General features: G+C 31.7%; 1 non-coding gene across 1 annotated transcript; it reads left to right on the top strand.

Annotated features, from left to right (window-relative positions):
• The first annotated feature begins 10832 nt into the window (after positions 1–10832).
• On the top strand, positions 10833–10914 carry TRNAS-AGA (transfer RNA serine (anticodon AGA)). Its single transcript has one exon. It is a non-coding gene; the product is annotated as a tRNA-Ser (tRNA).
• The last annotated feature ends 1479 nt before the right edge of the window (positions 10915–12393 follow it).

Here is a 12393-nt window from a genome sequence, read left to right on the forward strand (position 1 = left end):
TAATAAATCAAAAGGACTGAAATGCTCACCGCCTCCATTTGCGAAGAGCAAAACCTTCCTCTGGCTCCACTTCAGTTGGTGGTAGAAGCACCGGACCATCGGAGTTGAAAACGTCGTCGTCAATGCCGATGCCGATGTTGTTTTCACTGAAACCATCGTAATTGTTCTCGTTCCCATTTCCATTATCCACGTGGATCAGGTTGAACGGAGATTGGGAGTAGCCAGGGTTTGGATCGTCGAATTCATAGATCTCAGGCGATGCAGAGGCGTGGTCGACAACCACGTCACCATCAACTGGAAATCCTCCGAATAGGAAGCTGAAGTAAGCGTAGCCTTCGCTGGCAGTGGTGAATCTCTGTTCTCTCTCTCTAAAAAAACACCTAATTAATTAGTGGTATTTAATTTTTATTTTTATTTTTATTTTTACTTTTATTAGTGGTATTTGATGGAATGAGAATGTTGATTAAATAATTATTTAATTTAACAAATTAATTATAGACCAATGTTATAAGTTCATTTTCAAATAAGGGTAAATTTGTCTATTTAAATCATTTCTTCTCCTCTCCCTCCTAATTTTTAAAACATCCAAATCTATATATTACTAAAAGCTGAAACGTAGCGTTTAATGCTGCTGCTCTCACGTTATGCCACATCAACTGCCACGTCATTCTCTTTTTTCTTTTCTTTTTTAAAATATAATTTGTCTTACAATTTTAAAATGGTTTTTACAATTTTCAGCCCTATAAATGCAGCCCACTACTTATTTATTTACTTCCACTATCATCCTATAATAAATCTAGCCCACTACTTATTTATTTACTTCTACTATCACCCTATAATAAATCTATATAATTAATCCAGCACACCTCTTATTTATTTAGTTCCATCATCAAGCCCAACCCAAAGTCTTTTCAGCTTAAAGGAAGAAAAAAAATATATAAAATAAAATAAAAAAACGTTGAAGCCTTTCAAGCTTTAGGGGTTTTTTTTTTTTTTTTCAATTTTCTTATAATTGTTTTTAACATTTATTTGTTTTAATATTTACACTTCTCCAACCTTTCTCTCTCTCTTACCATTTCATCTCTCCACTACTTCTTCAATCTTTCTCCCTCCCTTACTTTTTCATCTCCCCACTACCCTCTACATTAATATCATTCCTCCTCTTTCCCTTCATCTTCCTTTATTTTTGTCTCTTCTTATTCACACCCTCTTACTATAAATTTGTCACTATCTCTTCTATTCTATGCATAGTTTTCCCTCACACAAAAAAAAAAAAAAAAAAAAAAAAAATGGTTCCCTCTCTCTCTCTCTCTCTCTCTAAATTTTTTGGTGGATTTTATTATTTTTCTTGCATCTCTACTTTAGGTTAATAATTTTTTATATTCTTTAAAAATCTATTTTGGATTAATGCGATTTAGTTTTGTTTTTTAAATTGTGATTTTTTTTTTCTCTTTGATTGTTAAATGTTATCCTATTGCGTTCTAAAGAATTAAATATAGCATATAAAAATATAATATTATTCTATTACATAGCATGATTTGGATAATTTGGTATTTATTCTGTTACATAACATGATTTTTTATAGTGATCAATTTAGATGTTAAATTATGAGACTTTACTAATTTTTATTTATTTTCTAATCCTTTGTGGTGGACGAAGTACTCTTAATAGTTGTATTAGAAGTACTCTATAATGTCATTTATTTAAAGAAAAGTAAAGGTTAGCCAAACAAAAATAATTGGATAGGTAACAAATTTTAACTTTTGCAATTTTTTTTTTATTATTATTATTTTATAACAATGCATGTATAGAAATTTAATTCTTAGATTTTGCTAATAATTTTTTATTTGATAATATGTTTTGGGTGGCCGAAATTATAATTTCTACAAAGAAAATAACCTTAATAGATTATAAAAAAAAATTATCCTAATATTGGTTCAATTAATCATTGTTAAGTTTTATTAATTTTTTTTAGTTTACGTTTTTTTGGTGTTTTGGATTGTTCTTATATTACATTTATGATTGTTCCTATAATAAATAAAAATATATTTACGAAATACATTACTCATTATTAGATTAGTTTAAATTGTAAAAAAAAAATTTAATAAAACCACCATAAAAATAATTATTACGCACAATGCGCGGGTTCGCGGCTAGTATAATAATAATACCCAATCATATTTCAAACTAAAACAATTCATAACCTAATAAGAACCTCACGTCCTCACTTGAATCACTTCTCAGTGGCAGCAGCGACTCAGCAAGGCATTGAAGGCAGAGATTCTTTAAAAAAAAAAAAAAAAAAAAAAAGGACTCAGCAAGGTAGCAACAGCAACACTGAACGCCCAAAGTAGCTCTGCGACTACGAGATCGGAGATTGACTTGGCCCAGATCGGAGATTGCGAGATCGGCAATAGCAAAAGCGAGATCGGGAAATAAGAACCTTAGGCTTCAACGTGTCGCGACGGCATCGCCCCTAACCTTAGGCAAGTATTTCAGTTCTCTCTCTCTCTCTCTCTCTCTCTCTCTCTCTCTCTCTCTCTCTCTCTCTCTCTCTCTCTCTCTCTCTCTCTCTCTCTCTCACATAGTCTGACTTGTGTTGTGAGTCTTGTGACTTAGACTTATCTTTTGACAATATAAATTGCTTAGCTTTTGTCTTTTTGTGTAAGTGTATGTAAATATAAAAATATGTAATTGTGTTGAAATTGCCAATCGGCTCTTATCTAAGTTGTCTCTTAGTGTGGGGTGGATGGGGCCGTGGCATTGATGTCTACGTTATGGATGAGTTTAAAAAACAAAATCCTAAAGTTTTGCTAAAATATTGTGTAATTGTTTTATAAAACCGACTAAATTAGCTTGAAGTAAAGAAATAAACTGTGGTGGAATATCCTCCATTCACACAAGAAAGTTTGGAACATTAACAGCAAATTTAGTTAGACTGTGAGCAACCTTATTACATTTTCTCTTATCATGAGATTGTGTAACTACTTGATAGTGGGGTTGTACGTGGGATTTGCTTTTTGTTTTTTTGTTTTTAAAATTATTTTTGAATTTAGCTATTGAATTTCCTTATATGCCCCATTTTTTTTTTTTTTCTTAACTGTAATGATAATATTATGTATTATATATACTAGCCTTTGAGCACGCACTCACGCGCGTGCTCAGAGACTCTTCTATTTTTTGGGTAAGGATTAATTTAGAGCATTTATTATAACTTGACATTACTACATTTTTCAATCACAAAAAAAAAAAAAAAAAAAAAAAAAAAAAAAAACCTAGGGATGTGATGAAAAATTATTTCACCACACATAATACTCATCACACCCCTGGGTTTTTTTTTTTTTTTTTTTTTGTAAATGGAAAATGTAGTAATTTCAAATTATAATAAATGCTCTAAATTAACCCTTACCCAAAAAATAGAAGAGCTTCTGAGGGTGCTCAGAAGCTAGTTCTTCTTAATCTTTTAGATCAACCTCTGGAAAATTAAAAAAAAAAAAATTATAAAAAAAGAATTACAATTTTTTTTCCTCACGAAATCCAACAAAGAATATAAGTCAACAACAATAGATGAAGATATAAAAAAAATAAAATAAAAAATAAGAAATTAGATGTCTCATACTCCTTTGCGTTCATCGGGGCTCTTTAATAAGGGCTTATGTAATATTGTGTCTCCAATTCATCACCATCGTCAACTATTCCACAATCAATCTAATCACTCAATGATAATCTCTTTCAATATGCATCTTCTCTCTATCAAAATACATAAATAAAAAAATAAGCTTTAAAAAATTATATCAATATGACTCAAGAAATAAATATTAAAAAAAAACTAAAAATGAAATTAAAAGTAAGAGAGTGTGAGAGGAAAGAGAGTTACCTAATTGTGATTTGTGAGAGGGTGGATTAATTGTAGAGCACCATTTAATCTCTTTCAAAATGTGTCTTTTTGAATTCTCCCTGTCAAAATGCATCAATAAAAAATATCCTTAAGAAAAATGCATCAACTTTAATAACTATAAGAAAATTTTATCAAAATGACTAAAGAAAAAAAAAACTGAAATGAAATTGAAAGGAAGAGAGTGCAAGAGGAGAGAGAGTTACCTAATTGTGATTTGTGAGAGGGTGGATTAATTGTAGAGCACCATTTAATCTCTTTCAAAATGTGTCTTTTTGAATTCTCCCTGTCAAAATGCATCAATAAAAAATATCCTTAAGAAAAATGCATCAACCAAAAATAACTATAAGAAAATTTTATCAAAATGACTAAAGAAAAAAAAAAAAAAAAAACCTGAAAATGAAATTGAAAGGAAGAGAGTGCAAGAGGAGAGAGAGTTACCTAATTGTGATTTGTGAGAGGGTGGATTAACTATGGAGTACCATTTTTCTCTTTTTTCAAATTAATCAGTTTTGGCACTTTCTATTGAAAAAAATGATGAATATAAATGGTCAGTTTTTAGTAGTTATCTTAAATAATAACTACTGAGTTTAGTGGGAGGTGAAAGAGAGGGAAATGGGTAAATGAATTAGTAGGATAAAAGAGGGAAACTGAGAAATTTTAATTATTTTTTTTTTTTCGGATAGAATATAGCAGACATTTGAATACTGGTGAGGTGAACAGCCTTTTTCTTTTTTCTTTTTTAACTTTTATACGTGATGCAGTGGGTTTTTGGTGGAATGTTTGTTATTATTAGCAAGAATTTCGGTTTTTTTTTGAATTTGGTAGTGTTTGACATTGAGCCTACTTCTAAAAAATGCTAAATTTTAGGGAATAAAAAGATGAACGTGAAGAAAAAAATCCCAAATTTTAGGAGTGCTCTGTTTGTCTATTTTACCAAATTATCCTTTAGTTTTGTCTCTACTTGAACTTAGGAAAATAGGGGTACTTTGGAACTAAAAAAATCCGGTCCAAACAGGTGCAGCCCCTTAAATAGAAGTATAGATTATATATTAAGGGTGTTTTAGTCAATAGAGGTAGAAGTAACTAACTCTTGGAATCCTCTTAATATATAGAGACAAATCATATTAATATATAGAGATAATATATAAAGATGAACATATCATTTGTTTTTAATAAATTTTATTATATTGCTTTCTCTTTCTCTTTCTTTATTTTTCTCTAATTGTTACACCGCCTTAGGCATTACATCTTTCTCCAAAAAAAAAAAATTTCCCATTTTTTTAAACTAGCCTTGTGGGTACTTTTTTGGAGTTACTTAGTAGCCTTTGGCTTTCTGTACTCTCCTTTTTGGTATCCCCCTTTTTGGTATCCCACATCGAAGAAATCTCCCTCCCCCTCAGGCTTTATAAGCATGAGCCGAAAAATTGTAGGTACTTCTTTGGAGTTACTTAGTAGCCTGTGGCTTTCTGTACTCATGTACTCCCTGGCATTTCCTTATAAGCATGAGCTGAAGAGAAAGGAGAACCATCAGTTATCTGTGGGTACTTTTTTGGAGTTACTTAGTAGCCTTTGGCTTTCTATACTCTCCTTTTTGGTATTTCACATCGAAGAAATCTCCCTCCCCCTTAGGCCTTATAAGCATGAGCTGAAGAGAAAAGAATACTATTAGTACTAAGTAACTCCAAAAAAATACCCACATTCTTCAAATAACTAGTAAGAAGAATAACTAATTACTCTCTTTCCCCTTATTAATTTTAAAAACATCCAAACAAGGTGGAGGATAATCATTCCCCTCTACTCTCCTCCCCACTACTTTCCTTCCCTCTACTCCCCTCTACTCTCCTCCCTCTCTAAACTTTCAAACATGCCATACATCTCTCTTCTCCCTCATCCTCACTCTCATGCCATTGAAGTATTGAACCCAAAGTGCATAAAACAAACTATTACTTGACTTAAACCGTTAGAAGTATATTGGATTGGTTCACACACTAGCTTTGACGTTTTGTTTTATGATTCTTGGCCTATCAATTACACTTTTCAAACTCAAATTTCGAAAATTGTGTTGGATGAATCTGGGGAGCTTAAACTTCAGTCATAATTAGAAGAAGGGAAAAAGTGGAATTCCTCATTACAGTCATCTAGCATCCAGGTGTATGGGGATTATGCTTTATGCAGTGCTTTAATAGTGATGTTTAGAATGATGGGTTTCTTCTCATATCTAACATTGATTGGCTCCATAATTCGCTGCCAAAGAACATTGACAGTGATAAAGAGTGTCAATCATCTTGCTTGAACAATTGTTCTTGTATTGCTTATGCTTTTGAGCAAAAGTTCGGTCCCAAACAAGACCAAGTCTCTGGTTGCTTATAATGGCATGGTTCTTTTTCATATTTGAAGAATTGAAGCAACTATTAATGAGAGTGAAGATAAGGAAGAAGAGAGGGAGATATAATCTGACGAGAGTGAGAGAGAAAGGGATAATGGCAGGGAGATATAATTTGAAGCAACAAAAAAATTTAAACTTTTTTAGGCGGTACAGTTGACCGTTAACGTGTAGGAAAAATAATTTTTTATATTAGATTTTTTATTTTTTTATTTAAGGGATAATAGCAGGGACCAAATTGACTCGATATTGAAGGACATGGACTAAATTAACACAATTGAAAGGTTATAGACCAACTATGTAGTTTACAAATAGTAGAATGATTGGATAAGATGTTAAACTTCTGTGCTACATATGCTTCACTTGATTATTTTGATAACATACTGAACTCAAGTACATAATTGGGATTAAGATTTTGCTGTTATTGTTGTATTGGTGCTTAAAATAAAACTGGGTTATGGATGACTATTTTTCACAAAACAAAAAAAAGGGGTTATCTGGAATAAAATTAAAATTGAAGAAGAAATAAAGAGTTGTCACAGAAAACGCCATCATTTTTCTCTATAGTACATCAATGCAGGTCCATAGACATGTAAGAATACTCTCTTATGCTTTCTCAAAAAAAAAGAAAAAAGAAAAAGAAAAGAATACTCTCTTATGGGGTAGTTTGACTCATTACAGAAAATAACTGTATTAATGCAGAAAGTGGAAGATTGTGTATGCCATTATATTATTGAGTATATAAATAACTTTTGAATTTTGTGTCCAAACAACAGAAACAAAGTTTCTTATAAGATGCATTCCTTATCATGTCTTCATTAACACGGGAAAAAAATATATGTTTTGAAAATGCAGTTGTTGGGAAATACCAATACATAAAAAACCTGATGCATTGTATGAACACTTCAGCTATCATTATCATGTCTACATTTTGCTGGTACTAGTTGTAGAACACTTCTGCTATCATTTTCTTCCAGTCTATATAGTATTCCCATTTTCTTAATTAATACTTACTAAATTGTGAATTGTTGGATTCCAGACCTCATTGTTGATATCAAACAGTTTACTCAAAGAGTTTTGTGTGCTGGGATTTTCATCTTATTCATTTTTTTATAGCTCATAATGTACATAGCCAGATGGGCTTTGTGACTTTGTCTCTCTGTGCAGAATGACCCATTGCTCTATGTACCTTGCCTGTTTGAATTCTCAAGCTAGAGGGGAAAGATAGTTTGGGCCCATATGCTTCTTTTGGTTTATAATATAATGTAATCCTCTCTGTTTCTCTTTTTTTTCTTTTTCAATAAATTATTGTTCATATAGCTGGGGAAAAAAATAGTGAACATTAATCTTACATATTTGCAATTTCATTGAAGTGGAGGGAACAATGGTGATTTCTTGACCTATCAATATCGCTACTACTTGACAAAAGAAAAGAAAAAAAGTGTTGGCATTGCATGCTGCAATATCGTTAAAGGATCTATCATCTCATAATGTGACACAACCATTGGATTTGGAAGACAATAAGCATAAATTTCTCAAGAGGTTTACCTTTTGTGTATCAGAGGATGGTCATTGGTCAGCAATAATGCAACAGATCGTTTATAATACTTCCAAGTTTGAACCATTTTAACTTTTCAGGACCTATTCTATTCTTTCACTTTTATAGCTATAAAAAGCCATACCTTTTTACCTAGTAGGAATAATAATACTGGGGGAACTACATTTTACTCACCTGTGGTTTGCTTCAAATTTAACTTATCTACCCGTTGTTTCATTTTTGACACTTAACTTACCTATGCTTTACTCTGTTAGTATTCCATTACTCACCTCCCTATTAGACGTTACTCTAACACATTTTTTATCAAAAATAAAACCCAAATCAGATCAAACACTCCTCTCTCCCAAAACACACTCCCATCCACGTGTGCTCAACAAACTAAGATCAAAGATGCTACAAGGTAGAGAGCTTGAGATAATAGACCGAGAACCATCTGGGTTTTGATCATGCAAGTAAACCAAGGAAGAACAAGACCCCAATTCTGGGTTTATCTGAGGCAAACTCGTATTTTTGATGGCTCTTGACACGATGCTGTCTCCAATTGCAAACAAAATGGTCCTTTCGGAAGAAGTTATTGAACTTTATAGTGACTTAATGAAGTTGGATTCACCACAATCTCATTACTACAAGGACGAACGCAGCTTAGTTTTATTGCAGCAGGTTATTTCTTCCTTTCTGTATTAACTGTCTAGTAAAGCATAGTTCCCTTACTCCTTTAACCTCTCTGTTGGTAGTAATTCTGCTTGTACATGTAATTGTTGAATCTTTCTTTACTTGTTCAATGTTTTATATTCCAAATACTCATAATGATTGGTTTCAAAATAATCCCTAGATTGATCATAAGATCCTTTCAATTTCTAGAACCCATTACCTGAAATTAATTAGATTATATTTATACTTTGCCCATTTGGACTCGGTCAATCTAAATATATTACTACGCTTGAGTCTTCAATAGGCAGGCTTATGCCCACAACTTTTGAATTCTGATATGGAGAAAAAATCTCTTTTATACGTAGGTTACCCCTCTTTTTATTTATTCCTATTGTTTTGAGTGGACCTGTTACCAAGATCTTTTTTGGGATCACATCAATATCTTGATGTAAATACTTGGTAAGGGCAAGTGTTGCGTTGCACACCTTAATTTGATATGTTCAGTTTGTGCACACTGTGTGCTCCTCCCAGTTCTTTGAATGCTAATGTGTAATCGCTTACTAATATATCAGAATAAGTTTACATTTTGCTCTTGCTCTAACTAAAATTTTCTTTGGAGTGATTCTGATATTGTGTTGATTCTACAGATAACTTCCAATAGGGAGTCTTTGCTGAGGTACTGATTTGGTTCCACCTGTTTGAAAATTCTCTTATTGCGGTGAGTCCATAAACTCCAAATTCCAAATGCAAAGAACTGGTTCCATGGCAAACACACTTCACTAGTACTCTGTTCTGAACACAGGTTTCTCTTCAACTAGCAGCAAATATCAGAATTAAAAAACACACTATCACAACTTATGTAACCCGAGTGTAACCAAAAATCTTTGTCAAAACTACAACCACGCAAAACATGAATTGTGGTCTCACTCTCTCTACCACAAATTTCATACATGTAATCTTCAGAAATACCTCTACTCATAAGCATATCTTTGACAGGGAGACTGTAAATAGCATTTCCACACAAAGATTTGAATTTTTTGAACTGTATCAAGTTTCCATATCCATTGCCCAGAAAAATTGATAGGACACACCAACCCAATAAAGAGAAAACGAATGGATCAAGACCCAATAATCAAAAATACGAGTTTGCCTCAGATATACCTAGAATCGGTGCCTCATTCTTCCTCGGTTTGCTTGCACAATCAAAACCCAGATGGTTCTCGGTCTATTATCTCAAGCTCTCTGCCTTGTAGCATCTAGGATCTTAGTTTAGTGAGTATGCGTGGATGGGAGTGTGTTTTGGGAGAGAGGAGTGTTTAATCTGATTTGGGTTTTGTTTTTAATAAAAAAATGTGTTAAGAGTAATATCTAATAAGGAGGTGAGTAACAGAATAGTAATGGAGTAAAGCACACAAATAGGTTAAGTTTCAAAAATGAAACCATGGATTGATAAGTTAAATTTAAGACAAATCACAAATGGATAAAGTATAATTTTCCCATAAAATTGATTAGTTCCAAGAAAACATCGCATCAAGAATAGAATTTTTAAGGAATTTTGTATGGTATGGTTCTTTAAATCCTCGTTTATCTTTTGAAATATATAATTAAATATTGTCAAGAGTATTGTAATTCAAAAATATTGTCTAACCATTTTATGAAACTTAGATTTGAATCCCTTTTCCGGAATTAATATAGGAAAAAATAAAAAATAAATATTATGCCACATCATCACTTTAGTAATATAATCATAAAACATTAAATAAGATAGAAAAAATGCATAAAAGTTGTATTTAATGCTAGATGGTAGATTCCAGCTTAACATTTTCTTTTTACTCACATTTGTGTGTGTGTGTGTGTGGGAAATGGTTTCAATCGTTTCAACTAATAAAGGCTCTCATTATCGAATAAGAAATATGATATTCAAACTTGGTTTATTCCAAAAACTAACTGGCGTTTTAGTCTGATGATAAGAGCAATTATTATAAAATGAATGTCATAGGTTTAAATTCTACCATATCAATCAAAATAAATAAATAAATAACCCTAAAGATTACCATAAAACTTCGTCCTCAAAATCAACAACACAAAAGAACTAAAGAGGACACCTTTCAATCTCTTTATGTTCCCATATTTATTTCTATTAGTTGCATACTCATGCAATACGTGAGAATAAATAATTATTTTGTAATTGATTTATTAAATAATTATGCGTGATCAATAATTATTTTCAGTTTTTTTTTGGCTAAATGATCTATTAATCTTTAATGTAGCAAAATCTAGGTAATCTTATGCTGCCTAAATACTTTACATTACACTGAACTTAACACTCCTGCAATCATCTGGTGGGCGTGCCGGAGTGGTTATCGGGCATGACTAGAAATCATGTGGGCTCTGCCCGCGCAGGTTCGAATCCTGCCGCTCACGCTTTTTTAATCTTTTACAAAAATTAATTAATTAATTAATTAATTTTTGTAAAAGAATATAGTAGAATCATAAAATAAGATGTTATACTTCTGAGTTACATATGCTTCACTTTATTATTTTGATAACATACTGAACTCAAGTTCATAATATTCTTTTGCAATCAATTCTTTTTCTTTCACTATTTTTCAGTATCACATTACGGCTATTGTAGATGTAGAAGTGCACCATATAAGCATGTGCTAAAAATGTGATTAGACTTATATTGATTTACTTGAGATAGAAACTTAAATAGACTGTGCAGCAAGAGGACAACTGTCACGCCTCAAACCTAAAAGTGTCTAAAGCATGAAAAATACATTCCAAAAGTATTTGTAAATTTTTTCTTTCTGACAATTCAATCCAAACAATTCGTACCAAGTACCAACATTAAGAACTTTCATGATAATTTTATTAAAGATTTCTCACACTCTTCTTTCTACTCGAATTTAACATTCTTCCGAGTTAACTATGTCAAAGGAGTTGCAATGCTGGAAAATCCTTCTATAAACCTTCTATAATAACCAGCAAAGCCCAAGAAATTTCTAACCTCACTCACATTTGTAGGCCTATCCCAATTACCACAGCTTCTATCTTATTAGGATCCACCGTGATTCAAAACCATTTTGCAATCTCAGGAAATATGGGAGTGGTTGCAGCCAAGGTATGTATGCTTTTGTAATGTCTTTAATTGACTAAACTCAAAAAGGGAAACCCCAATTATCTGGGCAACTCCTCTCTATGGATATACATCTACTTGGGAACCATATGGAATTATGGACCATCAATATGTTTAAAGACATTTCCTATCGTGCTATGCAAGAACTATGCAAAGTTCTTGTTGTCATTATCCAAGCTACTATGGACCTGTTCTAGATCTATGAAGCATTTAGTTGGGAAACATTAGAATGTTGCATAGCAATTGAGGTTTTATAACTACTGTTTGGTCCAGTCCAATCTATTCGGTCCATTAGTCTAGTGTCATTTCAATCTAATCTAGTCTATTTTTTGTGAAACCAAGGATCAAGACTAAAACCCAGATTTTATAAAATTTAGAACCGCCAGTCCACCAAGAGTTTTCAACGAGTTGTCTATGCAAATTAATAAAATAAAAAGGCAAAAATACAAAGTACACCATCTAAATTTGATTAAAATTCATTTATAATCTCAAACTTTGTTTTCGTTCAATTGAGTATTTTAAGTTTCAAGTTTATTCAATTAAGTTCTTTCTGTCAACTTCCATTAATTTTTAAAAAATATATATATAATTTTTTTTTAAATTATTGATTGAATTTTTTAATTAAAAAAATTTGAAGAAAATAAATAAATATTTAAACACTTAGCCGCAACATTTAAGGAAATTTGATGAAGATATCTTAATGGAGTGAAATTTCTTATAAATTAAAATAAAATTAAATGAACTTTAAACTTAGAGAACTCAAT

Source organism: Quercus robur, chromosome 7 (genome assembly GCF_932294415.1).
Source record: "Quercus robur chromosome 7, dhQueRobu3.1, whole genome shotgun sequence".
NCBI lineage: Eukaryota > Viridiplantae > Streptophyta > Magnoliopsida > Fagales > Fagaceae > Quercus > Quercus robur.